Below are 20,050 nucleotides of genomic sequence, written 5' to 3' on the forward strand. Positions count from 1 at the left end.
CTCACTCTCCTACATCCAGATACATGCACACGTACTCTCACTTCACTTCCTGTCCCATTGCAGGTAACCACATCTGAATTCTCTCTCTCTTTAGTTCAAAGGGTAAAAACATTACGATTATTTATGAGGGCGGTCAGCTTTTTTTTTTTGTACACTCAAGAAGGTGGACAGTGGGCCGTGCCTTGCATTATACACTTCATGAGCAAGCAATCGGATGCGAAAATGTTCCCTTGGCAAAGAATTTGTAGCAAAAAAAAAACAGCCAAAATGATTTATTTCCAGAACGTGGGATAGCATGAATACAATGGACAAGACGGTGTTCTCAGTGTGAGCTCGTTTTCATTTGGACTTCTAGCTCATATCAGAATGCAAAAGCTGTAAGATATTTTTATATATGTATTTTTTTGGAAAGCAGAAAATACGCATCGAAGCAACGGCTTCTTTGCTGAGTTGACACTTGGCTCTTTGTTGCTGTAACACAACCGCTTCCCCCATAAGCAGTTAAAAAAGATTGGATTCCCTGACGCAGCAACAGCACAAGAGAAAGCACGTAGAAAAGCAGAGTTCATTCATGTCAGTGTAGGTGCTCTCATTTAGTTCATAACTTACTCTGAGATGAAGACAGGACTGCATGGCCTGACTCCCAGCATAAAATGATTGTGATACTCGCAAACTGTTTTCAAACCAAGTGGACACCAGGACATTCCCTTACGTTACCCTTACAATACTATCAGTGTTTACACACCAGAAAAGAAGCACTGGTAGAAGCAGTCCATCAGAATGCGGTCTGATGATGGCAGAGTTTCTAGCTAGGCACGGGTCATCACCAGCTAAAGCTGATGAAATCTCAGGATGCTTCTGATACCCCACATTAGTTCATTACTGGTTTTTGATGATCCCTTGTGACAGATCACCAGCCACCCTTACGGTGGAATTATAAGGCTGGAAGATTTCTTTCTTCCAACTGTTGTGATTTACTAAAGACTGTCGAAATGCTTAGGGGTCAGCATAGCTCACAGACTCAGCACATAAATTAATGGTGTAACAAACTCCAAAATGAAACGTTGCTTGTATGAAGAACACAAGGCATGCTTTGTGCATGCTGCTTCTGAACACTGCAGGACACTGCAACCCTGTGAGAGAGACAGAGAGAGGGAGAGGGTAAGTACATTATCTGTCATAACTCGAGGTCAGTGAGAGATTCTGGTTAAGGTAGTAATCTGACACGTTTTTTTTTAAAAAAGGAATAGGGAGGGGGAGGCAACGGACATTGCTACACGATTTGCCCTCTCTCTTCCTCCTAATGAAAACAGTATCTATTTTAAGGAGTTCTGCACCCCCAACGCGTCAGGTATTGGTTTGCATACGGTACTAGGATTGATGTAATCTGCTGCATCAGCGCTTATTCCAACGTATCTCTGTTTATGCTATATACATGTGCTCATATAATTGTATCAAATAATGTGGTAAGGTAATATGGAAATGCGACAGTAAATAATATGGATGCTAATTATCAACGGGACATTGTCTACTAGTCCTCCTTACTGCTTCCTAAGCGTGGAGAGAGAAGGAGTGTATTAATAATATCTAAACATATTTCCTAACACTTTCTTCTGGTTAAAGTTTGCACTTTCCCCTTTCCTTATCTTGACTGTGCTACTCTGTGTAGATCGCTATAACGATATACATGTAACCAGAACCAACAGAGGGTAACCGGTTTTCATTATTCAAAATTAGGAAAAAAATATGTGGGTAAGGGCTTGTTTGCTAGAGAGAGCAGATGCAATACTGTACCGCGCATCTTACCAGGAGCAGCTCAAAGCTTCTGTCTTTCCCGGACAAGTACGCATTTCAATTTTTATCTGCAGCATCAGCTGCTAAGGGCGCACGCGCGGAAATAGGACCGCACGTTAAAAGGTTGAAGCGCGCATGGAAAGCAAGAGTTTGTAGCGCGTGCGAAACCTGATGTGGTCAAAATCAACATCTACAGTGTGGCTCTTAAGTGACAAGCACGAGACCAGGGGTGTAGCCACAAAATTCCATTTTGTACTCACAAATTCTTTTTACTGGCCCCCAACCCACCTGGCATTTAAAAAATGACACAGCTTTCAAAATGTTGCCCCCTAGCAGTCAATAAATGCACACAGTCGTTTTCAGCGTTTGATTTTAGTTTAACAAGCATCTTTGAAAGTAAGTTATGCATGTGCTACTGGAGGCATTAGTTTAGACATTTATACCCTGAAAAAGCTAAAGTGTTTCTGGGTGATGCAAAGAAAAATGTGCACTTGTACAAAGAGTATGCCTGGCTACACACTTGCATGAGACTAAGTTATTCTTGGTGGACATCAAAATTATCCGCACTGTTAAATCATATACCCGTTATCCACACACCTCAATACGTTTTAGTACCCTGCATTCATATTAATTTACGATGTTCTGCAATTTGCAAATATTACACGCGCGCATATGTATAGGTGCATATTTATCCGGATGTGTATGCATACATATACATCTATGTGCATATATTCACACACACACACACACACACACACACACACACCCACGCAGGTATATACACACACTTCCTTTCTCATAGTCAGTCGTGTGTCCTGCAGTTTGTCCTTTTGTCACTATGTGTCGAACATTTTAGGTAAGGCTGAAAGGTACAATTTCCAAATTTTTCTAAGCCTCCTAATTTAACTTTTAAATTGTAGCACAGGGTGATGCTTTTTCCAAAGGAATACAATAACATATTTGTTCCTAGTTTTATGAGAATGTTATGTTGAATCCTATGCTATGATATCCTGTGTTTGAATCTGATTGGACCCTAACCCAGTCTTTTGTTACTGCTGAAATAAAGCAAAACACCTTAAAGTCACTTTGCGGGTAACAGTTATAATTTTGGCCAATGAAAAATGACCGCTTTATTTACAAACCACGCCCCTTAAAAACGCAACGAGTGAAATTCAAAATTATGAGGAAATTTTACAGCAATCCTTTGAATTACATACCCTTTTATTTGCTCTAAAGTAAGATTCTTTCCTAAATAACCGTCTCCAGCACACTTATTCACAAGCATAAAGAACAGTGTTCCAAGGTCAGAGTTAGGAGTAAGTGACACCTAGACCTCATGGGCAAAATGGGGAAAAGGGGTTGTGGATGGAGTTAGGACTGCAGCAAGGATTTCTTGGACTCTCACACCAACTTCCAAGACTTTGCCCCTTCCCCATGAGGGCGCCGTTCTCCTGTGCTGTAAATTAAGGATCACTGCCTTTTGATCAATGGCACGGATCTGCAGAACATCGCTAAAGCCGTAAGGTATTTATTGGATAAATAGCATTATAATAAACATTCATTGCTCTAATAACTTTTTGCTTCATTTGCTGCCCCATCCAATGGAACATTAATATTTTATTCTTAATCTCAGACAGACAAGATTTGGTAGCGACATTGTTTCTGTTTTCCCTCCAGTCTTGTGTTTGTTCCAAGAAAAGTTTTAACTGTAATCTGTAGGTGACCTAAACATTTATGTAGGTAACAGTAAAAAAGCATTACTACATACTCGATTTATTCATTAGTCAACTGTAGTTTCCCCCATCCTGCCAGAGAATAGAACAACAACGTCCATGTTGCCCTCCCCAACCGAACAGCAGGTAGTAATTTCCAAAATGTACACCGAGTTCATGTACTGGTACCTTCCTCTCAACAGATGTGGTCCAGGTCATGAAGATTAGCTTACTATAAATATAGTATAAATGTATGCATGCGCGCGCGCACACACACACACCTCGCCTCTTAGCACAATAAATCTGGATCTGGTGATGCGGAACGCCTAAATAATAGGAGACAAAATCCCAAAATAGGGAGAGATTTTAAATATTGCCCTTTTAAACTGGGAAAATATAGTATAAATGTAGGCGCACACACACACACACACACACACACACACACACACACACACACACACTTCTTAGCACAAGAAATCTGGATCTGGTGATGTGGAACGCCTAAATAATAGGAGACAAAATCCCAAAATAGGGACAGATTTTAAATACTGCCCTTTTAAACTGGGAAAATTGCTAGAATTACAAGATTTATGCTATCGTGCATTTTCTGAAGGATATGAAATCTGAAGCTCAGATGTCATTATTTAGATACTTCAATCATCAATGATTTACCAGAAAATCACACTTTGTTCCCAAGGAATACATCAATAATAAGAGGGAAAATTTGAACATTCTGCGAAAATCCGAATAGCAGAGAGGTAGACATAAGCACCTTTTATCAGGAATGTAGCCAGAAAATTCCATTTGGTTCTCACAACCTCTTATTGCTGCCCACAACCCATGTGGTATTAAAATGTGGAGAGGAAGGTAGTTGTAGTATAAGGGGGCTACAATGTTAAGGTGTTTACTTCATACTCACAAGATACAGCATTTGATTATCACATTTGGAAGGGAAATTAGCCAGGCTTGAAATGACCCATACGGGAGGCTAGCTTAGTACTTAACCTATGAATCCACAGATCTATGAATAAAATGTTGCCCCCCTTCCCAAGCACTTAATAAATGCATGGACTTTTTTTTTCTTTTTTTTTTTTTTTTGGCGTTCAATCTACAACACATGCAGGTATTGCTGCTTGGATTAGCAATCTCTCTGTAAGCAAGTTTTTACCTGTTGTCGTCACATACTTATGTCCTGGAAAGGCTGGAATTTTCTAATTGATGTCAAGAAAAATGTACTTCGTAGACAGCAAACAATATGCCAGACTACCCCCTTACATTGTAAGAAGTACTCCTGACTAAACTCACATTGTCTGGGATGTGTTGGAAGTGCACTTATACCTCTCAAGTGTACCTCATTATGAGGAACGTACCTCATTTGGGGTCTTAAAAAGTTCATGTTCCTCAAAGTTCCTCAATGTTTCACATTGAAAGACTCTGTCACACATTCAGTGTTAGGAATTTTTTTAAGTGAAATCCATGGTAAATAGAAATGAATCATATTAATTCATTAAAAGGTCTTCTTTATAAGCAAAACCAGCATATTTTAACCATCCTATGGCCTTCCTAGTTGAAGTTGTTAGTAAGCCATTAGTATTTGTTCCACATTTTGCCCATTTGTTCAACATTATGAGGGCTAGTGTTCCTCATTTTGGAGATGGAAGGTTGAGAGCTATGGCACTTATTCTGCATCAGAAAAATGTCTAGCGTGACAACTTACTAACAGAAAGCACACCTGTCTCAGAGAACTACACAGAACACTTCGCCTTTTACACTGTGACCCCACTACCCACGACCCCCCCCCCCCCATACACACACGCAGTGCTCAGTCAGACAGGACATCTTCCTGTCATGTCATGGTTAAGATAAACTGTTCACCAGAAAAGCACGGTAAAGAAAGTCAACTGGCTGATGATGGCTTCCAAGTAGGGCAGGACATGCCTCCTTTGCTTACTGTGCCATCTCCCCACCCCATCAATTATCATCCAAAACAACCACCTGTGTTTGCGTTCAGGTTTCTTTGCAAAACTGACGTTGTGTGTGCGTGTTTCATAAAAAAAAACACGTGTTGCACTTGCATCTTGGATTCTTCAGAATGCATGAGAAAAGTTAGAAATTCAGTTGTGTATGCTATTGGACTCTATTCTTTTTATGTACCATATATAGTCTATTTCATTTTCTTATTTGGTATATTTTTTATGTGATTACTTTGAGCTGACTCAAACGACGCAAACTTACAGTTAAAATGTACAGAAAGCTCGTTTTACTGTTCTTTGAAATCTGTGTTTGCATCGCTCTCCATAAGGTTCGCTTATAATATCTGAGTAGCTTAGGTTGTGGGAAAAGGACTGCGTATCGGAAGGGTGGAAAGGGTACATGGTTTTAGACTTAGGAAAAATATCTGGTCTAAACGAGACTGAGAGAGCCAGGCACACTGTGACTCAAGAACTCCACCAAGGGAGACGTTCTGGAACAACAGCACTTGGTATTAGTAATTGTACAGTTGCACGGCCAGGCGAGCTGACTGACAATTCTGTTGTGTTTTAACCGGGTGTCAGCGAATTTGAAAACATGTGCAACTCAGTCAGCTTTTCTCACTGTGAGTGAATGAGACAGCAAGCGGATGGTCAGCCTTTTTAATACTATTTGCTAACCAAGAGCAAAGGGTGAAGTTAAAGTCTGTAATAATTACGATGACGGGGGTGGGGGGCTGGCATTGCTGACATGTTCAGTCTGCTGCGCACAACCAGGAACTTACTCAGTGGCTGGTCCACTGGCGAATGCTTCCTAAACAGAACAGATCATTTTACCTAAATAAAACGATACAACGAAAATCAAACTTCACACAACGTCTGACATCCTGCATTCTTTGTTTTAAGCACAGCAGATAGCAGTTCATTCACACGGTGTTGCATTAATCTGATAACATCTTAGAAAAAAAGTAGCTTTAAAATGCTATAGAGGTCAGAAACTTCTATCAGTTTAAATAAGGTGCATTATTGGACACCCTAAATTGGCCCTAGGCGTAAGTGCGTGCGTGTGTGTGCCTCCTGTGGAAGGTTGGGCGCCGGGCTGGCAACTCGACACCGTAAAACTCCACTGCCAATCATGAGCGGACAGGTGTCCGCTGTGGCGACCCCTAACCGTGAAAAAGCCGAAAGAAAAAAAATAAGATGCTTACCCCGCGCACACACGCGCACGCACCCCCACCCCCACACACTCTTTTTTCTCGCTCTCTCTAACAGCTATTCCAATCACTAACTACTCCCTCAAGAAATATAAAAATCCCAGTGATGCAATTGGATTGCTACCTCTTTCCTCAGCTCTCTTTAACTGGCAACCATTGTGTACCCTTAATGTTGTGCCAGAAGGTATCCTTTTGTGTTCACTCGGCTTCAAACATTTCCACTTGATCAGATGTCATTGTATTGATGAACGTGGTCACCACAGATGATTTGTGTGTTTCAGTATCAGTGTCTTTAAGCCATAAGGTAGTGGATCCCCCCACAATTCGAACACAACCATCTGAATTATGTGTGTCATAAGCTTTCAAACAGAAATATTTCCAGATAAAATCACATTTTGTCAAGTATTGCATGACTTAAGCGTAATGATTATCTTCTGCTTGAAGATCAAATTTATGTTTTTTTTTTTGTAGGGTGAAGGAAGGAGATGCGCTGCCGCGCTTGGTAAATAGCTGCAACGTAATCTATAGAGAAGGAAATTGACAGATTAGTTCCTGAAAGCTCCTCTCATCTGATATCAAACGCTGGCTATGCACAGTCTGACAATACAACAACTGGCACTTACACTCTAAACAAAGATGAGTCTGATGAAATACACGTGGCATCGTCGAGGCTGTATACATAAAGGGGGGAGGGGGGTTGGGGGGTACATTGTTATTTTCTGTCACGAACAGTCTAATTTGTCATGTTCATGTCCACGTGCATGTGCTTGTTTCCATTTTTAAAACATTTTAAGGTAGAAGTCGGATATGTGGTAGTAAGGGAATGTAGTAAAGTATAATTTTAGTGACTTCTAAAGTTTACAAAGCAACACACTTTTTAGGAAACTTTTCCATGTAGCAGACTTACCTGTATGAAGGAGAACAAGTAGGTAACAGTAACAATACCATAGATGTACACCTGGCAGTGTAGTACAAAATGATGTACTGAATGTTTACATGGAATACTGCTATGATGGGTCTGTCAGGTTACTGTAATGTTTAACGTGTATTGTCTCTGAATACGTAGCAACACTGCTGGTCATGCTGATTTACAGAAGACTTTGAGTATTGTCTCTCATCTGCACGATGTGAAATGGCAGTGGTGTTACATTTCTGTTTTGTGATGTTTCTTTTTTGTCAATTATTATTGTGTGCCTTGTGTGACAATGCAGCTTCTTTACATATAACATTTCTTTGTGAGATATGAGTCTGGGTAAGAAATCAGTTCCACAAATGGAATGGGTCAAAATTACTGCAATGAATTTTGTTAGAAATAACAGTTCTAGAAATATTCAGATCTTCTGATTGCCACAACTTTAATTGTTGTGATATCAGTGAATTATTCATGACACTTTTTTGCAACAATTTGTTTTTTATGTAATACATGTCTGTGTTAGGGTTGAGAGGCTATACTCCAGAGCTGGAATTAAGTTTTTGGTTTCAGTCATTTCAAATTTTTTGACTGCGTTTTGTGTCTGTAATTGTCTCTGCATATTTTAACCTTTTTGAATCCTTTATAGTCTTAAGAATGACTATTACCTGGATGTTTTTATCCATTTGAATGTGATCTCAGAAATTTGCATGATATACAAAACATATTTTGTATAACAGCTATACCTGATTTATATGAAACCATGCCACTTATATGTGAACATAAATAACCTGATTCATTTCAATATTTTAAATATTATACATATGTTCCTTGTACCATTTGTCTGTTGTATAGATCAATTTAGATACCTTCAGATATGAACCTTTATTACATGTAGTCTGTTTCTGGCATATTTTTTCCCTAAATTAAACAGCTTCAATGCATACTGCGGTGGTGGTGCTGCGGTAGCATTGTCGCCTCATAGTAAGACGTTGTCCCGTTTGATTCTCAGCTAGAGCATTTTCTGTGTGGAGGCAGACATAAATGGAGCATGCCTTCGTTGAAGGTTGTGCGTCAGGGCTAGTAACCCGGTACGTAAAAAAAATCTGCTACCAATCATTAGCGGACTGGAGTTCCACTGTGGCGACCCCTAACCGGGAAAAAGCCGAAAGACAATTTATTTATTTAAACAGCTTCAATGCCTTTCTACATGAATGGAGAGGTTTTCTCTTATCCTCAGCAATCCATGCTTTTATGGTCGCATGACGCCTTATCATTCTGTGAGCAGTACAAGAGCATTAACCATTCTAGAGTGGCACATATGTAATGCCATATTTTGTCTTGTGGAATGCTTAAGAAACACCTGTAAAATAATAAGCTGTTTATCCCTGCCTGTTTTACAAAGTGACATGTATACACTACAAAATTTAATAAATATTTGATAGCATGAAACTGTAAATAATGAATAATTTAAGACAGAAAACACTACAGTTCTAGAGGACATGTTTGTGAATAGTACCTGCAAGAATAGTTGTATCAAACTATGCAATCAGTCACCTTGTTATTCTAACTTGGATGATTAGAATTTAGTAAAAGCAATCTTTGCCTTTGCTAATTGGAAGAAAAAGTACAGTTATGTAGAGTCATTACCGTCTACCTTATGTCTTTACAGAGTGGCCATATAACAATAACATTTTGCATTTCTGTTTTTTTCACCTTGTGTTGCCCTTGGAAGAAAGACATTTTTAATGCTGTCCCAATTTCCTCTGAAGGCTGATGATAGCCACATGTGTGCAAATGTAAGCAAGGAGCATTGGCATGTAATCCCTTCCATCCCGAAAGTTAAACAGCAAATGCATATTAGAGGTAAAGAAATATCCATCACTTATTCAAGTAGTTTAACATGCAAATCTATCCGAAACATGAGGACAAGTTAAGAAAGCTGTACTGTGAACAATGGATGCACAGTATATATGAAGGGGTCTCATAAATGAGGAAGGAATGTTTATGTTAAATGACTGGTCATCAGAAAGCTACTACTATGGAAAGTATCCTAAAAAACTATATTATCATCTATAATGGATGTCATTTAAGAGGAAGTCATTATATGTGTGCTTGATCTCAAGCAGTGTTTGGACTTTTCTGTGAGGTGCACAGATACACAATCTCCTGTAGCCCAGTAGCACTGTTCTGTGTCCAGACTGAGCCTTGAATCTGTCCTGTTTGGAAAAAGTTTGGGTGATAGTCTATAGTGATGACTATATTTGTGCAGAAACATGATACAACAAGCTGTTAAAGTTGCTGCTGACCCAGGGGAAAGCATTGTACACTTGCCTTGGAGGATTGTATTGTGCATATCATAGCAAAAGGCACATGTGTAGACCTAGCCACATGGATAACATTTGCTTTATTATAGGTAAGTTTTCTTTCCCTTCACTGAGGGGAAACAAAAAGTTGATCTGATTTCCCAAAGGAATGCATTTTCATGGTATGATATCCTAGTTGTCTGTGATCATCTGTGATTAACAAAATGTGTGCTCTGTCCTTTTTAAAATCTTGGCTAGAAGACTGGGTGCTGTACGGACTGACTGAGATAACTTTGGGAAGGAGAGACTGGTCTTCAGAGAAATCCATGTTTCATACATACTCTGAAATCCTTAGACCTAGAGTTATTGCACCTACGAGAAGGGTTTTCATGGAAAGATATTTAATGTTGGCTCAAATGGAGTTGTCTTTTTAATATGATCTGTAAATCCCATGGAGAACAGACATGCCTTAGCAGAGATCTTAGATTTAGAAAACATTTAAGAATGGTCTTAACAGATACATTTGCTACAATCTGAATAAAATAAGCAGAAAAGCAGGAATTGCAGAAAAATATACTTTAACAGAGGAGTATGATAGGTTTGATTCAGAAAATCTAAGATCATTAGAACCGGGTATTTCACTGAGTTTACACAATTTGAGGAGATCCGGGAAATGAACATTTCTTTTCCATTTCCATAGCAATAATGTGCTTGCGGTAGTTTTTTTCCTTTTGTTGCATAAACAAACAAAATGCAGTCTTTATCAATATGTAATAACTATTTCAATGACTTAAATATAAGGCTGAACCCATTTGGTAGATAAACATCAACAACAAATACATTTGAACTATATAGCAACAACTAAAATGATACCAGCTAACTTGTACTTCCACTAAAAGCAAAAGCATGCTCCCCATTGAATCTTTTCATTCTAGCAAGCCTGCTGCCCATTGAGCTATCCTCAGTATTGTATTCACGAATGTGATCCGTTTCCACCCAACAGCAGAGTTGAAAAAGTAGGATACCCACTAACGTTTTTCCATTCTAACTGAATCTAGCTTATAAAAAGCCCTTATCATGTATCTGCTTCTTGATTTCCCTATCTTCCTTCACATACAGAGTTTTAAATAACTCATGATGTTATTCGCTCTTATGTCAGCTCTATTACAACTAGCACATCTTTTCTCATTTCTAGCTAAATAACTTTTTATCAAACCTCCCATTATTAACATTATATTCTTTCTGACTCTTGCCACCCCTTTTTTTACCACCCCAAAACCCAATAACCAATATTTACAATATTCGAGAACTGTCTTATCAAAAAACATTTTCCCATTCTGAGCTGATATCGTTCCATCACTCTGGAGTTCTTCTGTTCTCCCAAAACATATGCACATCACCATCTTCTGTCTGCCCACATCTCCAGCATTTCCATTCTGCAGTATTACACACATACAATAAATGTTTAGAAGTTCTAAACCATCTCTGCAGCCAGAACAAGTGATGGTCCCAGATTCCTGGTAAGCCATTTAATTTAGTCCCCATTTTGAAGTGATACTCTTATTCCAGTGTTTGAAATTTCTTCCTTTCTTTATCCCGCCATCTCAAGTTTAACTGATTCATTTCTTTTCCTAACTTATGTTTGACTAGTGCCTTATATAACAAGCTACATGAAACCTTACCCTCTCATTCACTCCGACTTAATGCTATCGACCACCTATCAAATTATTTTCATGCAGTAGGTCTTTGATTTCCTTTTGGATATTTTATAACTAGGCTTATAACGGATTCTTTTAATGAGGATTTTAATTTTTTCTTCTAAGCTGAAAGATTCAGTGTTTTGAGACTCTAATACAGTACTTTACCCTACTGATTTAGTAAGAAGCTGTACAGAGGTAGAAAGCACACATGAACACTTGATGGTTCCATCAAAAATAAATAAATATATAAATAAAATCAAACAATGGTTATGTCGGCCAGGTTGAGTGTATGTGAAATAGATTAGTCCTTTCTAATTTGCACTGAGGAGTGATTTCTGAAAGTGGGAACTGAGGAAGGGCATATAGTAAAGAATAACTATATGTGAATGAGACAATATCACAGCTTCCAAATAATCTAATGAGGAATGTGTGAATAAAAAAGGTCTAGAGTTACAGCTTAGATACCTGGCACACCTGTTGCCCTACAGTATGTCTCACTTTTTTACAGTCTACATAAAAACAATGGATCTAGATTTCTTTTGTGAGTCAGATATCTCTGTCCTTACCTGAGGGAGTCTGCCATCAGGATCTGTAATGTTGATAGACATTGTGAAAAGCTTTGACAGCTGTGCTGAATAATCCTGTACCATATTAGAAGGGTGTCTTTGCAGAGTTGAGAATATCTGATATCCTCCATTTGTTGATGTACCAAGTTACTGTGGCATTGCCTATATCAATCTGAATGTGACCTGGAAGGAGGTGTCAAAAATGTTGTTTGTGTAATAAATGCTGTATTTTCTTTCTTTCAGACTGATGTGAAAGAAAGATAATTTGCTATGAAGATTGTTAAAAAGTCTTCCCAAAACAATCCAAAGAAACTGTTGTCAGCTGCTGTTACACCATAAAGGGAGTCAGAGACATCCGCATGGATAGGCTGATTGGATTCAACCACCAAAAACATTCCTTCTTTCCTAAATTTATATGAGAGTGGAATAAATGCTTCTTCTGAATCTCATGATTAGTTCTAGATATTCAAGGCCTTCTTATATTGAGTCTTGCAAAAAACAAAAAAAAAAAGAACAGGAGAATGCAAGAAGATATGTTGTCTGAGTCTTATAGGCTGCCAAGATAAACTTGTCATTACATTTTGAATTCTTATTTGCCTGTGAAAGAAATATATTTCATTTGAAACTGAGTCAATATAAATGGACTGAAGCTGGAGAGTTCAGGCATTAAATGTTGCGATTTATGGAGTACCACAGAGACTATATATAAAAAACTGTTATAGTGAAGAATCACAGCAAATACTCTTGGGACACAGTAACTTTCAGATAATTGTTCAAATACAGAACGATTACACTGTTTTTTTCACATGTATAAAACAGAGATAATAATTTGTTGAATACTATAGTACTATGGGTAGCACAAATAAAAGCTGAAAACTGAAAATGATAATGGCCTATCTGGAATTTCAAGAACTGTCTGCCTGAAGGCTTTGTTGGAATGTCTAGGCATCTTCTAATACAAAGTTGCCATGTATGACCCTTTTTTGTGAATAGATGAAGTGCTTTTATTGCTAATTTTCTGACTTCCTGGGTCTCAATGAATGTGTTCATGTCTGACATGTTTATATGGGCCTGGCTCTGGTCTGACAGTGTTATCCATTGTGAGAACCAGCAAAAGCCTGGTGCAGAATCTCAGCCTCTTTTGTATGGATGGGACCCAATATATTATTTTTTTTCTAAACGCTGATTCATTAGTGTCAAGGCTTGAGTGACTCAGTCAGGAGAGGTGGGAGGAAAGGTATGTGATGCAGGACTCTGCAGAAATCTTATAGTATAACTGACCTCTTGTTTAAGAGTCATTTGTCTGAAGTTATTTCTTCTGATGTAGGAAAGTAAAATTGGAAATGCCTCCCATGTGCATGGGTTCATTGTAGGGAAATAATACAGATGAAAATCACGTATAATATGTTTGCTGACATTTCCTGTTCCACTGAACCTGAGACGAGAAGGCGCTTTGCTTGTAATACATTCTTCTCTGCTGATGATGAGTAGGTATATGTTTGCAGTGGAATAATCATTCTGCTACAGGGTCACTCACTGTAAGCTGGGATGTGGGGTGTGAAACAGTTGATAACTTTATTTTCCCCACTTTCCCCTAATCTGAAATCATAGCATTTGCTGGCTGACAAAAACATATTTCACAAGTAAATAATTCATCAAGCAGTTTTGCAGTAGCATCCTCAGGATATAATTTTTCATGATCTATTCATGCATTATTAGATCGTTCTAAACTCATGTTTACATGCACTGCATCTGATCATAAGAACATTTCAGTACACAATCGCCTGCTTTATCAATTTTTGAGTTTAGTTCTTCCAGCTTATCTTTTTACTAGAATTCTTTGCCTTATGATGATACCAACCTTTTCTAAGTGATCATATGTGTTATGCAACTGTGTGTTGATGCGGTCCCATTACTGGACATAAATAGATTTCTCCATACATTTCCAGCAACCTTAATTTCCTGTCAAATAAGATCTAGTTAGAACAGCATAGCTAGGCAACCTTTTCCTGAGGAGGACCATTGTAATATGGCCCAAGTTTTTTGATAGAGCTTTTTCCAGGCTAGCAACTTTAAAAAGAAAGGCTAATATATATTTTCTTATTTTGCTTTGCTCCATTTGTACTCCCTGCAGCAGATCAACAGCTGCCTTTATTTTATATAACTGTCTATCAGGCCTATAAGACCTGTCTGCACTAGACATAACCCATGTCTGGGACAATGAGGAGATCAAGGACCCTGTGACCATGTCATACTGCTGTCAAGAAATGTTTTCTATACTATCCTTCTCCTACGCATCCAGTAAAAAAGCAAGGTTAAGAAGTTGGAAGGCATGTGAAAGGTGGTGTAATGGTTAAGGTGTTTACCTTACAGACATGAAGTGTAGGGTAAGTTAAGAATGGGGGTGGGGAGTGCAGATGACTCTTTAATATGTACTTCCACCAAGCAGATAAGTTCATTGCATCAGTGCTGGCAGCATGAATCCTTAAGCAGATAATCCTTAGTAGAATATAAAGAACCTATAATTAAAATTGTTTTGTGTTGAAATACATATAAATAATATTTTGATTTTGATGGTGCTGGCAAGAAAATGCCACTGCAGTCAGCATCAAAGCTATGATAAACTGTGCTAGCGTCCCTAAACATCTGTGTTATGCAGAACTCCTAAATTTGACATTGCTTGGCATAGCTAAATAAAGACATAGCTATAGCCATTTTTCTCCATCACTGACAATTCACTGATTTTAACCATCTCTCTCTCTCTCTCTATATATATATATATATATATATATACACATACATACATACACACACCTATATATATATATAAATATATGTATATAGTGTATTTATAAACTGTAAATGTGTTTACTAACAGTGTGAACCAGTGCAGGTTCCTATCATGTTAAATATTCTTCACAGATGACTTTACTCTAAAATGTTGAATATAACTTGCAATCAGCTGTTGGAGGAGGCCAAGAAGAGTGCTCATGCATGGCTTCGAGGGGAAGAACACCTTATTTGGAGTTATATGTTTAGATTTTCCCGCAATACTACACCATGAATTGGATGGTGACAATATTTGCATTAACAAAATAAAACTGAGAGGATTATTAACTGTTTCAGTGATGGTACGAGTTTGATTTTTAAGTACTAATGTGAGGCTTTGTTGTCTGGGTACACTGATGAACAACTCTGAGATCCATGATATGGATGCCCTTAAATCAGAAGTACCTTTCTCTCTTCAGCTATTTAAGAACTTATAATTTTAGTGGATTTTAATTGTTCTGTTCTTAGGTTGTTTAACTTTCTCTGATCCCTCTCTCTTTTCCCTTTTTTCTTTTCATGGTGTTTAGCTACAATGTGAAACCATTCTCTTTCCAGTATAGTCACAGATGTCACACACAGTGACATAAATGGATTGTGTGCATAATGTTCTCTGAGTTCTGGACATAGCATAACTCATAAAAGTGAATAACACTAATGACCTCCTGCAATCATCTGGGCCAGCCTGAAAATTGACCTAATATGGAGGTGTGCCAAATGCATGTGTTACTGTTTCACCTTCAGTCAATATTACTTACTGAGGTCCAGTCAATATACATATATTATACTGCCATGTTGCACTGCTAATTTTCCTGGTATAGAGACTCTACTATGAGCAGAATATAACACTGTTATTTTTTTTACTAGAGTGAAACAGTAGTCCTGCACAGTTCTGACTGCAGTGCTTCAAACCACAGTAACATTTTACATTCTTACTGCCTTGAAAATATCCTCCATTGGAGCAAATGAAAGATTGTCAGCACAGGGTGTATCTAATTTTCTCCATAATCCTTCCTTTCCACACAGTTATCTTTATATGTTGATATCTACTATTGCTGTCTGTCATCTGTGAATCTGTAATGTTCATAACATTCATACAGTCCATACAGGTTCTTTAATCTTTGCTCTGCATCATTTGTTTAGCCTGGTAGGACTAACCAAGTCAACAAAGGATAAATGCATAAATGCATATATACATTCAAATATAGATAGAGATAACACTGATGGAAGAGACTTGCATACAGGTGATATGTTCTTTTCTGCTTGTTACTGTGTTGCTCTGCAACCAGTGTTTACTTTTGTTGCATTTACCCTAGGAATTATAGTTCCCCTACTATACTGCAACGTTATCATGGAATTGTGCCTATCAAAATATATGGCTCATTAAAACAAACAGTCAATATCCCAGTTCCAGAAAATGTGCAAAGCAAGTTGCTCAAATCCATAGATTTCCTGGTGTCTAAAAGTTACCTGTAGACTGACTTCAGGTAAAAAAAGGCTTATGTTAGGTAACATCAGAGTGGCATTTTTTTCTAAGACTTAAATGAAAAAAAAAAGAAAGAAAAAACAGAGTAATGCAGATGTGTACTATACTAGATACATTCTTTGAATGATGCAAAAATAGCAAAAACTGGACAGATCACATGACGATGATGGTTTTGCTGCAACAAAGCATTTACCTTTGCTTATGCTATACCAGAAATAGTCTTTGAAGAAGAAGAAAAAAGACACCATAGAAACATTGTCCAGTCCAAGATAAATAGAAGACAGGTAATCCCTAATGTGATAGCAAATTGCTACAGAGGCACTCACTGAAGCAGATCTGTTTTCTATTTTTGTGTGTGTGTGTGTGTGTGCATATGTATGTGTGATTGTATGTGTGTGTGTGTGTGTGTGTGTGTGTGTGTGTGTGTGTGTGTGTGTGTGTGTGTGTGTGTGTGTGTGCTCATTTATATGTGTGTGTGAAAAACAATGATGTAAACTGTATTACTTTGTTATTGTCAATACTGACTTTACATTTAATGAAGATGAAGACAATTGCACTGCTTGAAACTTTCAACTGCATTGCTCAGTTTTTAATGAAGACTAATCCAATAAATCATTATGATCGTATCAGCAAAATGTTCAGTGAGATTGCCTGATGAAGAAAAGGAAACCACAGCGGAAATACTTTTGTTTACCTTTAAAGTTTATTTTAAATTACTTTGCAGATAGCTGGAAATGATGAATAATACACTCCTAAGACATATAAAGTATTTTATGGAAGTTGGAGTATGATTTAACATTTTTATTCTGTAAATAGTAGGCTAAAACACCAACTGCAATATATTTCCTCTTTAATGTATTTTTAATATTATGTAAATAATCTACATTTCACTATCTCTGATAGGTTAATAAATTCAAGGAATTATGTTCTAAATGTCAAATCATTTTTATTCAGCTTTTTCGTCATTTATTTCTCATGTCCTTATATCTGTTCAGTTATATGATATACTACACACTCCTTGCTGTGATTGTCATAGGATTAGATATTGGTTTACGAAGTCTGATGTAACTGATGTGAATGATGCTGTATTCATTTGTTTCATACTCTACCTAGATATAGACATACAAGCAAACACAGAACAGACACACAGACACACAGACATACAGAGGGACACACACACACACCTTCACATACCACAATAACATTCATACACATGCACTCACATATCTGTATATGGTGATATAAATACAGATATAGATATAGATATATAGATAAAATGAGCTAGTAATCTATAGTAATATATTTGCTGCTTACTAAATAGAGGACCACTTCTAGACAAATATACTTTCACATTATGAAAAGGAAATATTTTTTCTAGAGTGCAAACAATGAGACAGGCTGTGTGGAATATGAAAAGCTCAGATTTTTTTTTCAAAATAAATGTTAAGCTTGCTAAGACTTGTTGCCATGCTACGTATTAGAGAGCATGCTTTTGCTATATCTCCTGGATCTTTAAAACACTAAGCTGTGGTAATTGAGGGTTGCAAAATGTTTCTGACATAGGTACAGAGCTGTTCCCAACTTCTCCACCAGTGACAGATACCAAGAGATAGCACTGGTTATTTTGTTTTATTTTATGCATTGAAATCTGTGTAACTATGTTTTCTGCTATCACAGTGCTGTGAAGCTACATGCTGAAAACTATGTTGTAAATGTAGAACTTATTTAATACATAGTTCATTTTCCAGGGGGTGTACCAATCTTTTGTTTATTCATTTTAATTATTTTATATGTTACTGATTTTTCCTATTGATTGAGTAATCAGCTGAGCAGGGTCCAATTACTTTGGATGCCATGGAAAAAAACATATGCAGGTACATCCAAGTAATTTTAAAACTATGTCCAACATACACATGTCATATCAAGCAACTACCTTAATCTTCTATTAAGGATCTGATATAGGTAATGTACATTTGAACAAACATGTTTTTGAATGTAACACAGTTGAAATCAGTAGTGAGGAGAAACTAGGCAGAGAAAACAACAACCTTTCAATAACCAAGGACTCACTGCTAACATGTATATGCAGTATTCTATCAGGTATCGGGGAAGCCACATAACAGCTGCGTAACTCAGGCAATATATCTAATAGATATAAATTAAGCAAATAAAAACTAGTAAATGGTTCTGAATCAAAATACAAAGAAGTGATTGTAGAAGCAGGTAATAATGGGATCTGGAACAACGTAAATAACATTATTGTCTCAGTTTCCCAGGAAATTGTTTAGTTTTATAAGGAAAGAAAAATTATAGACATATTCCCTGAACTATTACCTTCCCAAGACACTCGTATTATGTTATCAAAAAGATTTATGAAATAAATAAAGTCTGTGGTCACTCATACTTATGGATGGCTTCAAACATATATTCTTCTGGCTAGAGAGAGAGAGGCTGCATTCAAGTCATATGGAAAATAGCACTTCAGGCTCAAAATGACATACCTGATCAAATCTTTTTTAAGAAACACCTGGATCATTTTTTAATGAGCTCATATTAATGCAAGCCAGTGTCAGGGTTCACCTAAGTAAAACAAGGAGCTTGAAAAAATCTGTTAAACTTGGAAAACACATAATTTGAAGAACAGATGGATATCAAAATTTTAAATGAGACATGGTATAGTGAGAAAAAACTTCCAGTCAATAAAAAAGGATAGACAGAGTGTCATAATTACAGACAGGATATACATGGTGAGTATCACAATGTATGTTAATTAAAAACATATATGGTAATCTTCCATAGTACCATATAGTGTCTTTGCAGAAATCCCTGTCATAAGGGTCACTACATTAGTTCACATACCAATCACAACAACAACTGCTGTAAGAGCCCAAATCAAAATGAGGGGAGCAAGAGGATGCCTCTTCAGATCTCTCAAGTATTAGGACAGGAAGTAATATATTAATGGCTGCTGCCTGAAATATGTCATAGAAAGATGGGGTAACATTTGTTCTCCTAAAGAAAGTGATCTAAGAATATTAACTCCTTTCTTACAGAACAGATGTGTACAATGTGTTAAGTTTAATACCAAGCAAAACAATATTCTAGATGTTGTGCTATTTAGATCAGAAATAAAAGTGAACAATATATCACCTGCTTTTCCTTCACAGGCTGAACAACAAGTCATTGATTTCCAAATCAATGAGGAATCAACTTGCAGAACATGACCAAGTGGAGGTAAATTCCTCAATCACTGTTTTCCATAGGGGAAATCTTTGCAAGTTCAGTTTCTATGTGTGCATGGGCAGTGATTAATTTCTCTTTGGAGATTTCTCCCTTCTTACTGTTTGTGCAAGTGTAAAGTTGGTATTTCTTAGTTTGATGAGGTTGGGAGCACATTTAATTTTTTTCATGGGGTTGATTTGTTGTGTAGTTGTGCTGGGTGATTTCATTCCTTAGGGTTACGTAACTCAAGGATTTATACTGGAAGCACGTCTAGGATTCTCCAACCATATAATAAATTGATCCCACAGTTTAAATATTAAAGCAAGAAAGGGAGATAAAACACT

The 20,050-nt window shown here is 37.3% G+C and overlaps 1 long non-coding RNA gene across 1 annotated transcript; it reads left to right on the forward strand.

Moving 5' to 3' along the window:
- Positions 1-62: 62 nt before the first annotated feature.
- On the forward strand, positions 63-13,058 carry LOC122794004. Its single transcript, XR_006363603.1, has 2 exons — positions 63-1,161; positions 12,416-13,058. It is a non-coding gene; the product is annotated as an uncharacterized LOC122794004 (long non-coding RNA).
- The last annotated feature ends 6,992 nt before the right edge of the window (positions 13,059-20,050 follow it).

Source organism: Protopterus annectens, chromosome 2.part1 (genome assembly GCF_019279795.1).
Source record: "Protopterus annectens isolate FY-2018-M chromosome 2.part1, PAN1.0, whole genome shotgun sequence".
Lineage (NCBI taxonomy): Eukaryota > Metazoa > Chordata > Ceratodontiformes > Protopteridae > Protopterus > Protopterus annectens.